Genomic DNA, 21,862 nt, shown 5'->3' on the forward strand with positions numbered 1-21,862 from the left:
TGAATTCTTTCTTATATCTCATTTCAAATCAATAAGGTGAAAGTCTCTTCTAAAATATTATGATTCATGAACTTCATTTACTGCTCATTCTTTTGGTTTCATCAGAATAGCCACCTTAATGTAGCACTAGAATTGTTGATATTTTATTGCATTGCTATATCTCATTATTATGTATTAAATGCTATTATTTATGGTCACTACTTAATCTGATGTGAGACAGAAAAATTATTGAAGGTTCGGCACCTCAGAAGTAGGCATTTTATAGGGACAAAGAACTGACTGGGAAGTGTCAATGGTCCTTCAGCTGCCCCTCAGATCATTAACTCCAAGTGGTTATTTGTTCTCAGGCACTGTCCTGTGCCCAAGTTGTTACTGCTGTGATATGTAGATGAAGGAGAATATATTTTAAATCTTTTAATATGAATCAATGCTCATGAAGGGTGCCAGATTGAAAGCATTGGAGTCTGAAGTCATCAGGTTACGCACTTGGATGGTTTCAAGGTATAGAGAGATGCTTGACCTTGAACGACCATCATGCAAGAAGGTGAAAACATAGTTTGCTGAACTTCAACAGACTGACAGAGAAGAAGCACAGCAGCATCCCAAAGTTAAGCATTTTTATTAAGGAGGAAGACTCGAGACTAGTAGCTAAACTTCAGCTTGAAACTATTTATTATAACACCAGTACCAGTACGCGTGGAGTGAGTGAGTGATAATGGCGTTAGAATACACAATTGCTTTAAATCAAGGAAAAATAAATATACTATTGCAAACTCACTAAACCACTTAACAAGGAGCAATCTTTTAAATGGTGTGTATATTCCAATTTAATCCCTAATCTTGATTCCATATTGCATATCTGAGAACAGCCCTGAATTTTCTAAAAATCATACAATGTTTGAACAGAAGGACAGTTGGAGTTGTTCAACCCAATGTTTTTATAATAGACATAAGAAAACCAATGCTCAGAGTGGAGAAGTGACCTGACGAGAAACATATTACTAATATAAGACTGAGAGTAGAGCCCAGGTTTTCTGACTGACAAACAAGGGCTTTTCTACTATGTAATGTTGTCTTTCTAAAATAGGGAAACTAGCTGCTCTCTGAAACTTTTAAATATTTAGTGACAATTATTTTTATAAGTGTACATTCTTTGGGTCTGTCAGGTATTTTCCTCTCCATTCTGATCCATTCACATTAGCTTAGTAAGACTAACATTTTCCACACATTTAAACTTCCTTAGTGTAAAAAATACCTTGCAATTAGTATTGCGCAACTGGCAGACTCACAATTACCAAATTAAAAAAATTATTTTCACAAATGACATTACATGCAAAAATCTTGACTTACTTTTTAAGTAAGTTTATCTTTTAATGTCATTTTATTTTCTGATCTTACATTTTTTTTTCCTATAGTAATCTGAACTTTTTGGCAATAGTATTCCCTTAAAGACATTACCTCTGAAAGAAAGGCTAATAGAACTACATGTATAGTCAAAACTGACAAATCTGTTTTAAATTTCTGATACAAACTAATATCCAATAATTGGAGCCCAATTAATGAAACCCTTAATGAGATATTTGTGTTATATTTTTAGAAGGGCAACGCAAATTCTGAGAGTTTGCAGAATTCTTTTTTACATATTCTTAAAAAAAGTATCAAGTGATGCCAAAGACTTACCACAAATTCAGATCATCCTTTTGACTTTTTTACAGCTTGAAATGAGAATTCACATTTGATTAATGATGCATAGTACTGCAAGATATAGGTAGCAAAGGGAAAAACATCAATGTTTTCTATGCCTTAGTTACTAAGGACTGAACATTGAACAATATTTTAATAAAAAATAAAACCAATGAGGGAGACCCTTCATCTTGCCACGTTTTCTCACATAGTACACCTAACAGTGGACTGACTATACAGAAGCAAACATTCGCAATGCTCCACTTGAATTATACCAACATTGGCACATTTACCAGTAAAAAAGGCACAATAACTTTTGCCCAAAAGTTGCTCAATACCTGTTTATTGGACATATAGATGGATAGATGGGTAGATGAAGAGAAGGTAGAATGGAAGGGTAAATAAATGAATGCAATACCTGTGTAAATACAAATATTTTACATGAGACTTTACTAAAGAATCAAAACATTCAGTTCAGGAGGGAAATATTTATGTCAGTAAAATTTTCTGAATGGAAATATCTGTTCCATTGATATGGACAAATATTTATTTGTAGTCACTAAGAACTACTAAATAGTTTTGCAAACATATTCTCTGGCTACTGCTATTCATATGCACTCTGCAGATATTCCCATTAGTTAAGAAGACTCCTGATTTAGTAGTATGTGGAAAAGGTCACAGAATTATTCAGACATGTAAGACATGTAAGACAGCCTGAATATTTGTTTTTGCAAACACTAAAAATTATGAGGTACAGACACAAGCTTATCTATAAAATGGACAAATAGACTTTAAAAATTTTAAAACAATGCATTTCATTTACATGACATGCAATAAATATAACTGACTATATCATCAAAACATTCCATTCTTTTTACATTATGTAGCTATGTGTTCAATTCTCAAAGTAAAATTCAGTGTAAAATGCACATACCTTGATAGGTCCAGAAGTTATGAGAATCAAAAAGGAGACAGCGGAATAAAGGTCACCCTTGTAATTCCTGTAAACAAATTAGGCCAAATTATCCTTCAAACATATGTGCATGCAAATCCAAAGCAGTCCTTATATGAAAGAATGGAAGAGATACATGTGGGGCAGGGTTGGAAGTGGAGATGAGGGTTGTGAATATAAGAATATTCATTGTGCACGCCGGGCGCGGTGGCTCACGCCTGTAATCCCAGCACTTTGGGAGGCCGAGACGGGTAGATCACGAGGTCAGGAGATCGAGACCATCTTGGCTAACACGGTGAAACCCTGTCTCTACTAAAATACAAAAATAAATTAGCCGGGCGTGGTGGCGGGCGCCTGTAGTCCCAGCTGCTCGGGAAGCTGAGGCAGGAAAATGGCGGAATGGCGTGAATCCGGGAGGCGGAGCTTGCAGTGAGCCGAGATCGCGCCACTGCACTCCAGCCTGGGTGACAGAGCGAAATTCCGTCTCAAAAAGAAAAAAAAAAAAGAATATTCATTGTGCAATTCAGAAGAGATAAAGGGGTCCGTTTTTTAAAAGGTCTACTTGAAGTTTCAACTAATTATATTAATTATGCTGCTAAAAAAGGAATTTCTTAATTATAGAAGAGTATACCTGGAGGAGTATGAAATTCTCACCCACTCCACATAGACTTTCCCAACTGAACACTATTCAATTTCCTTTTTTTCTTTAATTTTCACTCAATATACCAGTCATTCTGAGATGAAATGCCCACAATTTTAAGGAGTTTCCACTCTAGTGTAAACAATTTATAGTAGTCCTAATTTCTTACATTAAAATTGTCCTTTACAATTTATAAATAAATTTCAGATATGTATTTCATCTATTTCTCAAACAACTCTAAGATTAGGAAACTAAGGCCCAGAGAGGTTAAATGGCTTTTGCAAACTCACATATGTGGTTAGTGGCAGAGCCAGGATTAGAATGCATGTCCCCTCACTTTTGGTTCCGTCCTTTTACCAACGTCCCATATGGCATCTTTTATTCAACAGGTATAAAATTGACTATAAAATGTGGCTCCACTATGGTTTGGATATTTTTGGTTTGGCCCTGCCAAGTCACATGTTGAGATCTGATACTCAATGCTGGAGGTGGGGCCTGGTGCCAGGTGTTTAGATCGCGGGAGTAGATCCTCCATGAATAACTTGGTGCCCTTATCATGCAAGTAAGTTCTCACTCTTAGTTCCCATGAGAAATGCTGGTTGAAAACAAACAAACAAAAAGTCTGGCGCTCTCTCTCTCTCTCTCTCTCTCCCTCTCTCTCATCATTTAATCTCTGAATATGCTGTCTCCCCTTCACCTTCTGACATGATTGAAAGCTTCCTGAGTCTTCACCAGAAGCAGATTCTTTTGCCATGTTTCTTTACAGCCTGCAGAACTGTGACCCAAATAAACCTCCTTTCTTTATAAATTACACAGCTCAGGCATTCCTTTATGGCATGACAAATAGACTAAGGAAGGAGCTGTGCTGTTATATAATGATCCCCACTAATTTACTCCACTTCAGAGATACACTTCTTCCTCTGATTTATGTATACGCAGTATGAAGTCACCCGGATTTTTAACATATAAACTTTTAAAAAGTCATTTCATGGCAGGTGCGATGGCTCACGCCAGTAATCCCAGCTCTTTGAGAGGCTGAGGCAGGTGGATCATGAGGTCAGGAGTTCAAGACCAGCCTGGCCAAGATGGTGAACTCAGTCTCTATTAAAAAGACAAAAATTAGCCGGGCCTGGTGGTGGGTGCCTGTAATCCCAGCTACTCGGGAGGCTGAGGCAGAGAATTGCTTGAATCAGGGAGGTGGAGGTTGCAATGAGCTGAGATTGTGCCATTGCATTCCAGCCTGGGTGACAGGGAAAAACTCTGTCTCAAAAAAAAAAAAAAAAAAGAAAAGAAAAAAAGAAAAGTCATTAATTAGTAATGTAAAATTGGTGCAATATTTATGGAGGGCAACTTGTCAGTAGGTACCAAAACCCTTAAAAATATGTCCTCCTTGTGATCAAGTTATTTTACATTTAAACATTTCAAAAGGAATTATCAGAGATATACAGAAAGGTATGTATAAGAATTTTTCATGATGTTTTTATAGTAATAAATATCGGAAATTGCCTAAATATCCAATAATTGGAGTCTGGTTAAATAAATCAATGATTTATTTATATGATGGATTACTAAGCAGCCATTAAACATAATATCGGAACTGTTAGATGTTAATGATCACTTCATATAATTTCTACGTATGTCTTTAATTTGCTGCTTCTAAATGACATTCTGGAAGAGATGAGGGAAAGGGGACTATAAATTTTTCTTTTCATTTTTTGGTGTTTTTTTTTCAACTCTGTCTCTCTTTGTCTCTGTCTCTGTCTCTCTTTCTGTGTGTAGGTCTGTGTATGTACATGTATGTCTGTGTGTATGCACATATCTATTTTATTCACATAGAAAGATGTTCAGAAATATTTATTTAAATAAGCACATTGTAAAGTAACCACAATGTGAGTTCAGCTTAGATATACATGTATGTAAATTATATATGATTTTCTTCTTTCTGTGTATCTGTATTTTCTAACTTTCCTATAATAAACATATATTACTCATATATAGAGTTATTATATGTTTTTAATTCTTCGAAAATCCATTTTAGAAAAGGCAGCGTGGGCCACACAGGGTGGCTCACGCCTGTAATCGAAGCATTTTGGGAGGCCCAGGTGAGATGATCGCTTGAGTACAGAAGTTCGAAACCAGCCTGGGCAACAGAGTGAAGACCTGTCTCTACAATAAAAATAAAAATATTAGTCAGGCATTATGCTGTCTGCCTGTAGTCTCTGCTACTTTGGAGGCTGAGGTGGGAGGATCATTTGAGCCTGGAAGGTTGAAGCTGCAGTGAGGTTGCAGTGAGTTGTGAGATTGAGGCTGCAGTGAGCTGGAGTGTTATCCACTCCAGGCTGGATGACAGAGCGAGACCTTGTCTAAAAAAAGAAAAAAGGAAAGAAAAGAAAAGGCAGTGTGTAAATTAAAGCAGAAGAAAAAAGAAACTTTAAAATTTAACATTCTAATATTTTATGATTGGCACTTAATTAACCTTATGGCCCCAATTTATTAATGAAGTAATCCCAAAACCTATTATTTTTATATTTGAGGAAAATTCTCAGTAGTAAGAGCAAACAATTTAAAATTTTTACCAGTAAATCAAGACAGAAGACAATACTTAAAAGTAATATTTAAAATGTAGGTCAATAACATCATTGTCACCTTACAAATATCTTACAAAGATCACCAAGGTGACCTTATAATGACAACAGGGTATCATATTATTACTAATGATCTCCATATCCAATGCACTATATATAAATCATTCATACTAGGCTGAAGTGGTGCTCTTGATTAGTTGCAATCTAATTGCCTGATGTGCATTTTTCATCACTGTTAATGTTGCTCAAAAAAGATGCAGTTCTGCTCAAATGTTCATGTGGTTCCAGAATAGTGCTAAGTTAGAATCTTTCAAGGGAAGACATTTCAGAAAGTACTTAGATCCAGACTACAAAAAATATTTCTGGCTCTTGTGCTGCATATACCAGAGCAAGTCTGTAGAAATTGGCTTCATATACATCAGGCTGATTCTGCAAGGAGGCTAGCAAAAAATGCTTTAAAAAATAAACTGCCCTATATGTAGCATTTTGCCTTCGTGAGATAAACAGAAGACTGGGGTGGGGGTGGGGGGTGGTTGGGGAAGGGCTTCAAAATGATATAGCTCTTCTCTGCTCACTTCTCCATTGTTTTCAAGCTGGCTCCTTTAGGAGTGTGTCACCCCATTTATGACTAGAGAAGACCAGTTAATACACTGATCTATGTCAGATACCACAGGTTACTTGTCATCACTTAACAATTCTGAACATGTACAACTTCCCTCACCCTTTATCTCTCTATTGCATTCAAGAATTCATTTCCAAAAAAGAAACTGTTCACTGTCTTAATACTGAATGTGGGCTAACTACCATTTAAGAAAGAGAAATTAGAATGTTTGACAGGACCATCACTGAACTCAGCCAAATAATGCAAAAACAGAGGCAAAAACAGCAGAAGCTATTATACAAATGTTAAAAATACATCTCACAGGACTGACTATTGGTTTTGGAGATAGGCTAGACCCTGCAAGCAGAGTCCCATATCCAAATCTGGACAGTTCATTAAGAGATCATCTAGCCTGGACCTTAATTAGCACCACTTTCTGTTGTTTCTTCCTACACAGATAATAATATTCTACTTCCTTCAGTTCTCAGCCTTTTAAAACAAAACTATCAGCAGAGATTGCCTATGGAGATAAAATGCATAAATTGGAGGTGAGCAGAAGAAGGGCCTAAAAGCCAATGTCAAGATGTTGACATCAAAAAATATATGTATATATGAATATGCACATAATGTGAATATGCATACATGTGTATGGATAGGTATATTTCTCAAATAGATGTTAAAAGTATAATTTCCATTAGTTTAGAAAATGGTACAAATTTTTACTTTTAAAAAATAATTACTCAATTATACTGTAATTTTAATATGTATATTAATGCTATTTCTATTTTCAAGGGACTTTGGGCGGCATATAGGTCACCCTTTATTTTATTAACGAGTATATCTTTACATCGCTGTATATGCTTCGAAACTCCTAATGAAATTTTTCTAATGGGACATTTACTCAAAGACTTTGTAGAAAATAATTGTGTTAATAAGAGAGACAGTTTTCCCATTACAATGATCAGTGCTCTCAGACAATTAATGCTGCAACATTCTGTATTGTCACTTTCTTCCTCAAGGCCTAGAGAACTTCTAGGTTTACATTATTGGCTGAAGCTTCTTTTCTTTCTGGCAATATAGGCATTTCTAATGATGAGACCTGCCAAAACTTGTCAATGCTATTTTTCTTCTTTTCCATTAGAGGTGACTGTGGCTGAATAGCCAAGTAATCTATAGTCTAACTTCACTTAATTGTTTTTACTACATGACATGAAGAAATATAGTGAGTAATCACTTCTGTTTTACATGAAGCAAATTGCTAGTGCTTTCCACAGCAATCTGAAGAAGACTTAATTTGTGCAATTTTCCTTGAACATCCTGTTCAAATCCTAGCAGGTAAGTTCTGCCCTCTTTGGTTCTCTAGTGAGTGAAGACCAGATTGGATCAGTGGATCTCAATTATTTCCTCTTCTGTAGTCCTCTTCAAAACAAAGTCCGAGAATAGTTGGTCTCAGTTAAAACTGGCATATTCCTGTCCCTCCAGCAACATATCTCAAGAAAAATGGGTTTATTCTCTTTGTTATTTATTCCCAAACCTCACTTCTAATATGGTAATTTTTTTTTGTAAATACACTAAGTCTGATAATAAAAGTTATACAGTCTAATTACAGAAAATTTGGAAAATACAGATAATAAAGGAAAAAATAACCTATTACCCACCCTTTTCAATCAGAAATAATCATTTTTAGCACTTTTGTATATCTTTTTCAAGTCTTTTTTCTTTCTTACATATCGGATACATATAATTTTACACCCTGGTTTATCATTTGGTAGTATAACATAAACATTTTCCTTTTATCTTAAAATATTTGTAATCATCTTTTTTAATGGCCATTATATATTGCCTTGTCTAGATATATCATAAATCACATAACATTTGCTTGTTGAACATTTAGGTTCCTTCATATTTTCTATTATCACAAATAATGCTTGGTGAAAATCTTTGTAGTTTTTTCTTTATTTCATGTTATTTCTTTAGGACAAATTCCCAGAAGTAGAATTATTGGTATGAACATCATTAAGGCTTTTGTAGCAAACTGAAAAATCTACACCAACAAATATTTCATCATGTCCTTATTAGTCATTCATTTACTCAACCAATATTTATTAATCACCTACTATGTATCAGGTACTGTGCTAGGTGATACGGATATAGTAGTGAGCAAAAAAGAAAGTTTATGCCCTTAAGGAACTAACATTCTAGAAAAATGGATAAGATAAAAACACAGTATGATGCCAGTTAATGATGAGTAATATAAAAAAATAGAAGCTGATAAAGGCATAGAAAATGAAGGACAATAAAGTTCATTACATAGGATGGTCAGAGTAGGCCACTATGATGAAGGAACATTTGATCAGATATCTGAACGAAGTAAGAAAGTAAACCTGGAGAGGTGTGAATGAAAATTAAATGAGTTAACACATATAAAGTCCTTGGGACAGTGCTTTTTCTAGGAAGCATTTCATACGTGTTAGTTTTTATTATTATTTGTAATGCTAGAATGTTCCATTCACCTTGTTTGGTGACATTATTATGGTGGTGTGATCCTGAAAGAGTCAAAAAGGATCTATCATATACTTCTATTGTTTGATTGTTTATGTCCCCTCCAATACTCTTGTTTAAACTTAATGCCCAATGCAACAGTATTAAGAGGCGGGACCTTTTGGGAAGTGATTAAAACATGAATGGATCAGTAACTTATAAAAGAGGTCCAGCGAATGAGATAGGCTTCCCCCGCCACCTTTTCAACTTCCACCATGTGAGGACACAGGGTACTTCCCTCTGGAGGACACAGCAACAAGGCACCATCGTGGAAGCAGAAGGAGTAACACCCACTGGCACTGAATGTCAGTGCCTTAATCTTGGACTTCCCAGCCTCCAGAACTGGGAGAAAATAAACTTCTGTTCTTTATTTTAAAACAAAAGTAAAGCCTGCAGAAACCTTGGAGAAAAATCATTTCAGACAGAGAAAAAAGCAGGCACAAGGCCCTGAGACAAAAAAAGAATGCGTGGCATGTTTAAAAAACAAATCAAAGGGCAATATGGCTAGAATGTTATGAGCAATGTTTGAGGGAGGACATAGTAAGACATGAAGTCCAATAAATAGTGACCAAATCATGTAAAGCCTTGTAGGCCATTGTAAAGATTTTTTTTTTTTTTTAATTTTCAAGTTTTTTAAAGTGTGATGAGAAGTCAACCTTTGGAAGCCAGAGAGCAGGCAAATCATAAGATCTTGTTTACGTTTTAAAATGATCATCCTGGTTGCTGTGTGAAAAACTATATGAGAACAAAAATGGATCTAGGGATATCAATTAGAAGGCTGTTTCAGTAGTCCAGGTAAGAAATGATGGTAGTTTGTTCTAGAGTGTTAGTAATGAGTGAGAAGAAAATTATTCAGATAAAGAATACAGTTTGAAGGTAGACTCAGCATTTGTTAATTGGTTGGGTGTCGGGTGTTAAAAAAGAGAAATCAAGAATGACTCTAACATTTGGGACTTGAAAAATTGCACTGAGCATTATTTTAATTTTTAAAATAAACAGGCATTTATTGTTTCTAATTTGTATGTATACATGTACATACAAATTGTAAGAACATTTAACATGAGATCTACCCTCTTAAAATTGTAAGTGTACAATACAGTATTGTTATTTAAGGCACTATGTTGTACAAAAGATCTCTAGAACTTATTTGCCTTGCATAAGAGAAACTTTATATTCATTGAATACCATTTATGTTGATTACTAAAGGTTGAGGTTTTTTTCAGTTATTTATTTTTTTTCCATTTCTCATTTCTATTTCCTCTCTTGTGAATTATTTTTTCATGTCTTTGCCCAAATGGCATTTATAAAATTCTTTCCTCCCTTATCTTCTATTTTATTGTTATCTTATATGGCTTGTACCTCTCTAATCTTATTCTAACTTCCTCTCTCTTGAAGACTCTTATTTCACTAAACTCTTAAATGCAGTGTTTCTCAAGTTTTCATCTTTGCTTCTCTTTTTACTCTATACAGCCAAACTTCTGTATCCATGAGTTCCACATCTGTAGATGTAATCAAACATGAACCAAAAATATTCGGAAAAAAATCCACTAAGTGCCCAAAAGCAAAATTTGAATTTGTTGAACAGCAAGCACTTTGTTGAATCCACGTGAATAAAGTGATGTTTAGGTATTGTATTAGGTTATTTTTTTAGGGATGGGGTCTTGCTGTGTTGCCCAGGCTGGACTCAAACTCATGGGACCAAAGGACCCTCCTGCCTCAGCCTCCCAAGTAGTTCGGACTATAGGCAAGCACACCATTGAGTCTGGTGTATTAGGTATTGTTAAGTAATCTAGAGATGACTTAAAGTATATACTTAGGATATATGCAAATACTATACCATTTTATATAATGAACTTGACTATGTGTGGATTTTGGTATCTATGGTGGGGGGTCCTGTAACGCGGTCCCCACAGATACCAAGAGATGACTGTATATAGTCTCTAGCTAAGCTCACCTACCTGCCCCTATGATTTCAACTACTTTGATTGATTGATGACACCCACATCTCTAATTCCAGACTTATCTTCAGATCTGTATTTTTTAAAAACAAGCTCTTGCTCTGTCATTTAGACTGGAGTGCAGTGGTGCAATCATGGCTCACTTGCAGTCTCAACATCCCAGGTACAAGCAAGCAATCCTCCTACCTCAGAGTGCTAAGTAGCTGGGACTAAAAGATGCACCACCACGCCCAGTTAATTTTTTTTTTTAAAAAAAGAGATGAGGTCTCACTATGTTGCCCAAGCTTGTCTCGAACTCCTGGGCTCAAGTAATCCTCCTTCCTTGACCTCGCAAACTGCTAGGACTACAGGCATGAACCACTGCACGCAGTCAGATCTGTAATTTCCATCTGGTACAATCCATCTCCATCTGGATGCCTAGCTGGTGTCTCACATTGAGTAAGTCCAAACCTGACCTCATTATCCCCACTAAAACCAACTTTTTCTTCTGTGTTCCCTATACTGCTTCATAGCATTATGTAGTTTCCCAAGCCAAAAGCCTCAGAGTCACTCCCTCCTTCTTCCTCACACCCTAAATTTAATCAATTTCCAAGAATTATTGATTCTACCTTATGAGTGGTTCTCAAATTTGTCCACTCCTCTCCATCCTTACTGTCACTGCCTTGGTTCATATCCTCATAATTGGTCATAGTTACAGTACAGCCTCTCTATTGTTCTCACTGCTACTATACTCTTAATCTACTTCAATTCTTCCTTCATACTGGTGATGTCTTTCTAAAACAAGGTTGATTCACCTTACCCTCACTTTAAAATCCCTTATCTCATTCAGTTGACTCTACTACAAATTAGTACACTACTTAATTTTGGATAAGCCTCAGGAAAAACACCATTTTCTAGGATTATCTCCATGCAGCAAAATACCAATCCATTCATTCACTCAACAAATGTGTACTAAGCCTCTTCTGTATGTCAGACACATAAATGGAAATAAAATAAGACGTTATCCCTGACCTCTGTTCCCCAGGTTCGGATAGGAAATAAAATGGCACTCTCTTGTCCTAGATTGGTATTCCCCATTGCTAATTTAACTTTGTGTTCTTTCACAGCCCTAATGTCATGTGGAATGTGGTGCTCCATATTCTCTGACTAAAAAATATCCTAGACACTCTTTAAGAATAAATTCAAATAGCTGATTATTTATAAAACTATATCAACCTTTGAGTTTCCAGAACATTCTAATTATTCCTCTACTAAAGCATTTGTTACATGACCAGAGTATGCTTATATATCTGTCTCCCAAAGATGATTTTTTAATGTCTCTGTAGCACCAGGTAAACAGAGGCATTGAATAAGGTTTGATAAATTAGTAAATGAATGAATGGAAGAATGAGCAAATGAAAATGTTCCTTCATGAAAATTGTTATATGATGTATAACCAAAACTACGTAATACTGAAGTTTTCAGTAAAAGGAGAGACCAGTCCATGAGACCTGGAGAGCCTCTGTGGAAAACAGGAGACTTCAAGACCCATTGTCACAGATTATCAGTGTAAATGTTAATTTTTTCCCTTTCAATAGTAAAGCAGTTTCATGTATTTTGCTAAATATCTGGGACCAGTGTTCTCTCACTATGTCTATTGCTGTTTTACACATTTTCTTAAGGATACTTTATTCCATGTTGTACAGAAGTAAATTGTTAAAATGTTCTCTCTTCCATGTTAAATTACTGGTTAAAATATTTCACTTGCACTGAATTCTAATTGTTTACATTAAAATTACCTCATCTTCACAAGTTGTCCAATGTTTCATCAAAGCAATATCTCAAATAGGGAAAAGAACAAAACAATGAAGAAAATGTAGCATCCTTGTGTTGACACTTCATGAATTCCAAACCAAAAATAAATGGTGTCACACCTAAGTGTTGAGATTTTATTAGACTAAACAAGAAAGATATATCACAAATGTACTAGCAGCATATGAATACATGAACAGCGTAAATCTATAATAAATACCAACCCAGTAAATCAGTGTGACATTATAGCCCCTACCCAAGATAACTGAAAGAGGGTATGAACTGAAAACAATATAAATAATAATATCTCATGTTATGCTTATAATTATCTGGAACATATATAAATAATTGGCCAGAATCAGAAGAAGAATAGAAAGAGTAATCACTCCCAATATTTTAGTGAGTGTCCTAAAGCCTATTTCCTTTCTATCAAAACTATATAGCAACCCAACCCTTAAAAGTAGTTTAAAAAAAGAAAAAAAAAAAGGAAGGAAGGAGGGAGGGAAGGAAGGAAGGAAGGAAGGAAGGAAGGAAGGAAGGAAGGAAGGAAGGAAAGAATTAGAGTGATTTTATTGATAATTTAAAATGTAAGATTATTTTCAAGTCTAAGCAATAAGTATCAATTTGGCCAATCAACTGTACTGTTCTTCTCCCTTAGCGGGCACTAGATCTCATTAGTGAAATTAATACTATCTTCCCCAAAAAAGTTTCTTGTTTTTGACTTGCTTCACAATTCTTAAAATGCTTTCCTACATTGCTTAAAGCTTTAAGCATATAATGAGTCAATGTTACAAAAAACATATTCATTTGAAGTATAGAGTAAGCAAATAAGTGATGTATTTATATGTGTCTGTAAATGATGCTTATGAAATCCTTGTCCACAATGTATGTATGTTTTCATAAATATTCATTTAAAAAATGTCAGCTCCACACACATAAACACAAACATATTTTTGGGCTAGTTAATAGAACAGATCACACATCAGTATCACTCAAATGCTTGCAATTAAGCAGAGCAGCTTTAAAAAAGAAAATCGTTAAAGGCAGGAGGAGGATAAGGCACAGAGTATAAATTCAAAATGTTGACCACAAACATTTTGTTGATAGGAACTGAGTAAGCTAAAAACAGGGCCAAAATTTTAGGTTGAGAAGGCTTCCAGCCGCTGTGTAGTTATAGTGTATTTATACACCTCTATATTTAAACACAGGTGGTAATTAGCAAGATTGAAACACCTTTAATAAGGTATCATCATAGGTGCAAAGGATGTGTAGCATAAGATGAGTTCATTATCAATAGCTTTCCTGAATTAATCATCTCCTAGGATATTTAATTTTAAATGTACCCAAAAAAACCTGGATTATTGAGATAAGCCATCTGCAGTATCTTTTTCTAATTTATCTGAACAACTGAAGAGTTTTCTTAAAATGTATGCAGCTGGGACATAGGGATTGCAATATCTATAAACCAATTGTCCATCTAATCTGGCACCTTCTCTTTGGCAGGTGTCTAAACCAGATAGAGACATTAGAGGTAATATACACACTTAGAATCCACCAATTATGCAAAACCATGCAACTGGGAAATTTTCTCTTTGACCTTAGCCAGTGATCAGACTTTCCTGGAAGTTTGCAAACTGATAGCCATGTGCTTTTATTTTGGCTGTTTAAAAGTCATCATTCATACAGGCAACTAAAAACACTAAATTGATTCCAAACATTAAAACATTAAAATGAAAATGGATTTCCTTTAATATAACCATATAGAAATTCTACTGAAAGTTAAATATATAGGTATAATATGCATCAGCATCCTGAATACTTACCTTTCATCTAAAGAGAAAAACAATTGAAAAATAAATATATGGTGATTTCAAAAGGGAAACTGAGGCTATAGCACCATAAAAACCAAGCATTTGAATAAACAGTGGAAACTGGAACCATCCAAATAAATGAACGACTTTTTCCATTGTTCATCCAAATGCAAGCATCTGCTGAAAGGTTAGAGGAAATCAACATGACAAAGAAGATGCCAATATTATGAATTTTACATGTTCCATGATGATTGTCCCAATTTTTTTAAGTTTTAGTCAGATTTTAGTATCACACAGATATAGTCCAAGTAATAAAAAATAAACCAAAGAATAAAATACAAGCAATTCAACACTCAACAACTGGATACTGATATTCTCAGTATTCCCTAAACTGTAAAAATGTGGATATTAATTTTCCTAAACTTTTGAATAACTACTTCATTCTATCATTAATAATTTCACTTAGAATATATATATTTTGAAATTTTATTAACTTTAAAACAGAAAAATACCTTCTGACCTTTACATCTATTTATCTTTCCATTCTTTGTTTCATTATCAAAGATCTTTTCTCAGCCATAATATAGACATTTGTTTACAGCTACAAATTGACAGAAAAATAATATTAGTTTCTCAGGGCTTTGGCCGGTATTGCAAAAGACTTCACATGGATTGCAATCCAGCTCATCATAGAGACTGTGATTCCAAAATTTAATTTCATAACTCATAATCAGCCACAAAACATTACAACAGAATATGAGAAACATTAAAAGGCAATTTCCTCATTGTTGACTACTTATTAATTTACAACTTAGTCGATTAAAATTAAAACAATCAGTATGCTTTCTGGTGACTGGTAAAATGACTGTTTTAAAAATTTCAAATAAATGTATTCAAATACATTTGGTCTCTGTAATAAAAGTGGGGCATAGATATTGTAAATAAGACTTTTTTATTTGAAAAGGAAAAATAACCAATTCTACTAGAAAATTCAAGCATCATTTATATTATGTTTTCCTATCATCACTAACTAGGCTTCTTCAAAGTCTACAAAATCATAATTTGAAAGAACATATTTTTTCAATGTAATAGCTATTATGAAACTATTTTACAGCTGTGAATGTTCTATTAGAACAAAAAATGCTCCATAGAATATATACATACCAATAGGAATGCACAAATCAAACTTCTCTTTCTGTGATTATTTTTAAAAAATTGCTTGAGTAGGGACAAAGAGGGTTGTAGTAAGATCTTCAGGAAAATGACAGAGATGGCACTGATTTTTCGTTCGGCTTAATCATTTATTTCTAGCAAATTCAATTCCCCAGCCTTTTACAGTTACTTTCAGGGACCAACAGGCTGGCATGAAATTAAATTAACAAGCAGATTCCCATTCTGAATTAGTGACTCCCAGCTGTCTGTCCCGTCTAGTTTCCATGGCAGTAGCACAATCAGTGGAAAATGAGGTACAGGAAATTTTAAGAAGCCAATGTATCAAGCCCCTTAAGTCAATTTCTTTAAACTGATGAATCAGTGCAGGAGGCAGGGGTAGGGGCAGGGCAGGGGGAGTAGAGTGTGAATTGAACTTAAAGTTTTTAAGTTCCTGGCTTGCTGAAAAGGTCGGTGTGTTTCTGTTTCTGTAATTGCTGGAGAATGCAAGCAACATCTCCTTATACATTTTGTAGAAGGCTGTAGATTCACGATGGCATTTAGTTCATTGGGTATTTTATAGTAACCCAAGAGTGTTTAAGAAATTTTACATGTATTTTAAAGTGTTTTATTTTATTTTTTCTCTTTTGACATGGATATTAAGGGTCATCGGTCTGTTAAGTGACTCCAAAACACCCAGAAACTAAGTAAAAAATTTTCTCAAACAACCAGATGTTTGTCACCCCAAACAGTTGGATGGTTGACAGAATGGTGCACTCACATATTTGGGTGTCACCTAAATACAGTCATAGAAATTTGTCATAAGTACCCATCGAAAAAATATTAACCTTGGCACATATCTACCATAAGCAGAAATATAAAGGCTCCCAGGTAAGAACTTCACAGGCCTGGAAGATCCACCCATATGAAAAGAGATTTTTAACATGTCTTTATGTGTCCATTTTTCAATTAATTTCTCCACTCTTACAGTTAGAATAGAGTGGGGGTGGAGAATCCAGTATTTCAGAATCATTACATCACATTAAAAACATCATCCAAGAAGTAGTGGTTAGTTGGCATATATGCATGTTTCACCATATGCTATTGTTTACCTAAATTGGAGGCTCGGACAGGAAGTACAATTTAGAATAATTTTTTAAGTTGTAAATTATCCAAGATTATACTTCCAGGCCTTGAAATCGGTCCTGAAGTTACATAAGAATCTAATAGACTTCATTTATTAGACTCTACGTTACTATTTTAAAATATTAGGGATCCACGTCACCTGTAAAAATATTTACTTTTCAAATTAAAATTAGCTTTATTTCTATACAGAAATGTTAGCACTGCAATTGATATAAATATTGTTATATAATAATTTTCAGTCTATGCCATCATATTCCAATTTCCTCAGCCCTATTTTTCATGGGTTCCAAATGTAAGCAATTTTGCTGGTCTTGCTAAATTGTACCACAGCACGTCTAGCAAACTACAAAATCTCTATACATTATATATATTGCCATAACAGAGCACCGAATACTGAACAGACACCTACGGTTGGCCATCAAGGTTGTTAAGAATAATCAAAAGCTGTGTGAAGCCTTTTATAGCATTCACCTGCTCAAACTAAGCATGGCTCTAGCTGGTTATATTCGATATTTACTTTCCTCTGTTCTAAAAAAAAAAATCAATGGAAAACAGAAAGGAATAAAAATAATATATTAAGCCAGGATTCAGAATATTTTACCTTTTAGGAGAAAGAAAAATAATAGCAATCTCCATTCAAAATAGTGATTTAATCTAATACTCAGAATCTACAGATTATTTAAAGCAATTGTGGTATATGTGAGCATTTCTGAAATTTGATTCCTTTTAATTTTTATAATCAGCAGTTACACTTCCAGTCGTGGGTATATGCTGTTGGTCAGAATTGCTAAATTCTGTACCTTACAATATTTTTCATCTGCCTGTAGTCATACTAGGAATCCAGTTTAAACCTTTCTTCTAAACATTAAGTGATGGGAAGCTTTTAAAGTATGCATGGATTATTAAATTTGAGGTTAAAATCCACAGCAATTTAACAAATATATATAATTTTAATAAAGCTATTGTGCATGTTTTATACCTGATTCAAGGCATTCACAAGCAATTGCTTCCATGCATGTGTGTGTGTGTGTGTGTGTGTGTGTGAGAGAGAGAGAGAGAGAACAAATATGAGTACTATAAGAAAATTTGTTTTTGTCAAAACAATTAATCACCGAGTCAGGTATTCAAAGTACTGGTCTTCTTTTGACCTCTGGTCATTTATAAGTAAGTAAATAAATAAATGCATAAATAATAATAATTAACTTGTTTGGGAAACTTTAGGGAATTTATTAACCATAATCTATACCAACTACTTGATAGCTGTACTTAAATCTGAAACTGAATGACTTAGGAAAAGCAAACTTCAAGCAAAAATTATATGGATTCCAAATATCTATCTCTAACATAGAATGTGAATTTTTTTTTGTTTTATTAATTAACACTAAAATTTCTTACTACTTCCAAGTTTTTAAGGCTGTCACGGAAAATAAATTTCCACTAAGTTTTCTGTTTTCAGAAACAACATATCAGGAATGTTTTGCAGTTTGACAATTTAAAGTAATATCATACAGAATAAACTTGAATGCTAGACTATTCTGCTTCAGCAAGAATCTTTCTGGTAAAGGTATCAGAAAGGATCAATGACTACGAGGGAAACTATGATTATGTGGGTGTGATTTACACATATAACAGCCCGAACTGAAACACTGAGACTTCTAGGGTATTCAGACTGAAGTAGGCCTTTGAATGTGATGATAGTTAAGTATAATGTAATTTTATTTTAATACACCTATATGCTTGAATATTTGAAATCTTAATCACCTTTACAGCACATTGATTCTACAAAGCATTCTTTCCTTTAGCCTCACTGTATATTTTGTCAAATGACATGACTGTCCCTAATTCATAATTGGAACCTAAACCTAATGGAAAATACTACTTCATGTATGCAAAAATATCTGTGGGTTTTTTTCTGCTATGTATATCTGACATTGTTCTCAGGACTGGACTCTACTAGTTTTATTATGAAAATGTTAACATTTCTTCATAGAGTTGTTTTACAGAAACACCTGTTTTTCAGAAACATTCTGGGGAACAACCTGAAAACTTTTAAATAACATTTAGAGCATGGATTTATTTTAGGAATTACCTGATCCCTTTTTAAATGCGTATTTTGACTTTCTTTGATCAAGAAAAGTTTTCAACATTATTTTGGCATAACTGAAAGCTTTTAATTACCCTTACAAACCCCAACTTTGCAACAGTAAATTATTTAATGCGTCACAAAATAGTGTTATGAACTTGAACTAAAATGGCAAAATTGGGATTCTGTTTCTCCAGTTATTTACTTTGAGGGTCTTACTGCGCCTTATGAAAATTCATTTTTCCCCACATTGCAGATATGAAGAGCAAGGAGCGGGGCTGAGCAAGCAAGCAGATGCTGGGTAATCATGGAGCAGAAGTTAAAGGTGTGGATCGCCTTTTCATTAATTTTGTTTTTTAAGCTTTTCCCTCTTAGACTCTACCCTTTCCTGGTAACACTGGAGTATCCACTGCTCCAGATCAGAAGACTTCGGACTAGGAAGATGAACCGGGCTATTTCAGCTAAAAAAATATAATGGAGCAGACATTTGCAATGTTCTCCTCAAACACGTTAAGAGTAGCAATTGATTCTCACAGTACATTGTTACCTGGCTTGTTAATTATAATCATAGAACAAGAGTCTAAAATTCAAGGAAGCTGTCTGTGACACTTACTTATCACAAACGCGATCAATTAAACGCGAATCTAACGGTACCTATTAGAGTCCACTGGGATGTTTCGTTTCCTTTTGGTCTTTAAAACCAAATGGTTACTAATTTCCTTTCTGTGGCATTGAGAACTTCTCCTTGTATTTCTTTGAGCCACCTCAAATACACCTCCAGGTTGGTATCCCAGGAAAAAAAACGGTAAAGTTCAGGACGTTTACTGACCAATTGTTTCATATTGGAGATGTAGAGCTTTTCTACCCCTATTAGCATATCGCCAGTAGCAGTGATGCAGATCTGCTCAACCCGAAGCTGCCGACGGCGAGTACGAGCTGCAAACCAACCCCCGCCCCCGCCCCTACTCTCCCAGTGGCGACACAGACGTGGAAACATCTACTAGTGGAGTGAGATCTTCTGTCTCCGCAATTGTAAACAACTGACTGCATCGGGTTCACTGAAATGTTTAAATACACTCCTGACTGCAAACACATCGACTCACCAAGTAGCACTAACAATCTCCCCTTCTCCGCCTCTAGGCAAAGCATCTTGAAACTAAATTGGCAATCCTCCAGTCATGGAGTTAAAGAAAGTGAGGTTACATTTCCCCAAGCATGCCTAGCGGGTGCTTGGCGCTCGCAGATGTGCTGGCTGCTGCTGAATCTCCGGGACCACGTCTCCGTATGAAATGCGGAAACACAAAAACCTGCACATTGGAGCGCATGGTTAAAGTCAACACCGACGGCTCCCGGAGCACCGCCTGGGTTGTAATGACTGTCTCTTTTGACAAAGATTGACTAAGGTATAGGGAGGACGCATCGGGTGGGGCCCTCGACGGCGGCGTAGTTTAGGAGGTCCTGGAGTTCTCCCTGGAACCCGGGCTCCCTGAGTGAGGCTCAAATAGAAATTCAGAAGCGAACAGGTACTAAAGTGAGTCCCAGCCCTTGGGCATCTTCTCTGGGGAGACAGCAGGACCTGGACCCCAGTGGCAGAGCCCCAGCAAGCGCTCCAGGATGGGAGGGATGCCAGAGAAGCGCCCCTTTCTTTCTTTTTAGACCAAACCTCCCATCCTCACCCCAGGTACCCAGGTCCACTTGTTAGAGTGTCTGGGCTCTGCGCGAGAGCCGAGGCGAGGAGGCTCCCTCTCAGAACTGAAGGAGTTGGTTGGCAAAGTGCCGCCTGGGAAGCCCAGCGAGCCCTCGAAGGGCAGCGTCGCCAGGGCCCGCTGTAAGCTTGAACTGCGAACAAGGCCGACCTGCCTTCTGCCCCAGATGGTCCAGAGCCCCATGGCAGGCGGAGACCGGAGAAGAAGGATGCGGAGGCTCTGCCACCTCGGGCAGGAGTCCCAGAGCGGACTCAACCAGCCGCTCACAGCCGGGAGCCGCCATCCGCCGCCTGCAGCCTCGGGGGGAAGTTCGCCTGTAGTCCTTGGGGTAGAAGGTTGGGGGTAGCGGGCGGGAGCGAGAAGGAATGGGGTGGGAGTCAGGAGAAACGCACCTACCTATTCCAAGCGCAAGTTTCGGCGGCGTCCCCAGGTGCGGTTCCCCCGCCCCCTCGCCAGGTGCTCGGCTCCGCCGGGCGCTGCCAGTGCCCGGGACTTAGGGCGTCTCGGCCGACTCCTGCGGGAAACGACTGTAAATCCACATTACTGTTCGAGCTGCCGCTCGGGCCCCCGCATTGCTCTCCTCCGGCTGCTAGCGGCGGTGCTTTAAACCGGCGGCCGCCGGAGGCAGGAACCGAACCCGGCTACTATTGCACCAGCGGACGACCTGCCAGAAGGGTGCTTGCGCCCAGGGTCGTTTGTGTGTGCGAGAGAGTGTGTATACGTGTGTGTGTGTGAGAGTGAAAGAGAGTGTTCGTGTGTGAGAGAGCAGAAGGGGTGAGCTCAGCCCCTGGGGCACTCGGAGGTGAACTCCGGGCTGAGCCGAAGCTCGCCGCGCTCCCGGGTGCTGGGCGTCTGCACGGCTGATGGCTGGGCTGATGTTGCCGTGGCCGCCGCCGCCGCGCTCTAAGGCTGGTCGCGGTGGTGCAAAAAATGTTTCTCCGCTACTCGAGACCAAAAAACCTGCCCTGTCTACTGAGCATGCCCGGTTTGACAGCTTCACAGCCGAGTTTTTTTTTTTTTTTTTTTTTTTTTTCTCCTTTTCCCCAAGACTCCAGGTTTTAGCCGCAGCTGAGATGGGAGGTGGAGGGAGGTGGGAGGAGGAGGAGGAGAAGGAGAAGCTGGGTTTAATGAGCAGGTATCGGGCAGAGGAAGGGAAGTCGAAATGAGAAAGATCAGGGTGTTATAGGGCGGAGAGGAGGAGAAAGCTGGATATGGG

At 36.8% G+C, this 21,862-nt stretch overlaps 1 protein-coding gene across 2 annotated transcripts in view; it reads right to left on the reverse strand.

The window, feature by feature from the left end:
- LOC126946392 (teneurin-1-like) overlaps positions 1-21,597 on the reverse strand; it is a 316,366-nt gene extending 294,769 nt beyond the window's left edge. Inside the window, exons 1-2 of one of the 2 annotated variants that reach the window (XM_050776615.1) lie at positions 21,043-21,597; positions 2,618-2,684 (exon numbers count right to left, since the gene is read on the reverse strand). The gene's annotated coding sequence lies outside the window, so the exon portion shown is untranslated. The remainder of the gene's footprint in view (positions 1-2,617; positions 2,685-21,042) is intronic. The other variant, XM_050776616.1, reaches the window with a different exon arrangement.
- Between the last annotated feature and the right edge of the window lie 265 nt (positions 21,598-21,862).

The sequence above is a fragment of the Macaca thibetana genome, chromosome X, assembly GCF_024542745.1.
Source record: "Macaca thibetana thibetana isolate TM-01 chromosome X, ASM2454274v1, whole genome shotgun sequence".
Classification (NCBI taxonomy): domain Eukaryota; kingdom Metazoa; phylum Chordata; class Mammalia; order Primates; family Cercopithecidae; genus Macaca; species Macaca thibetana.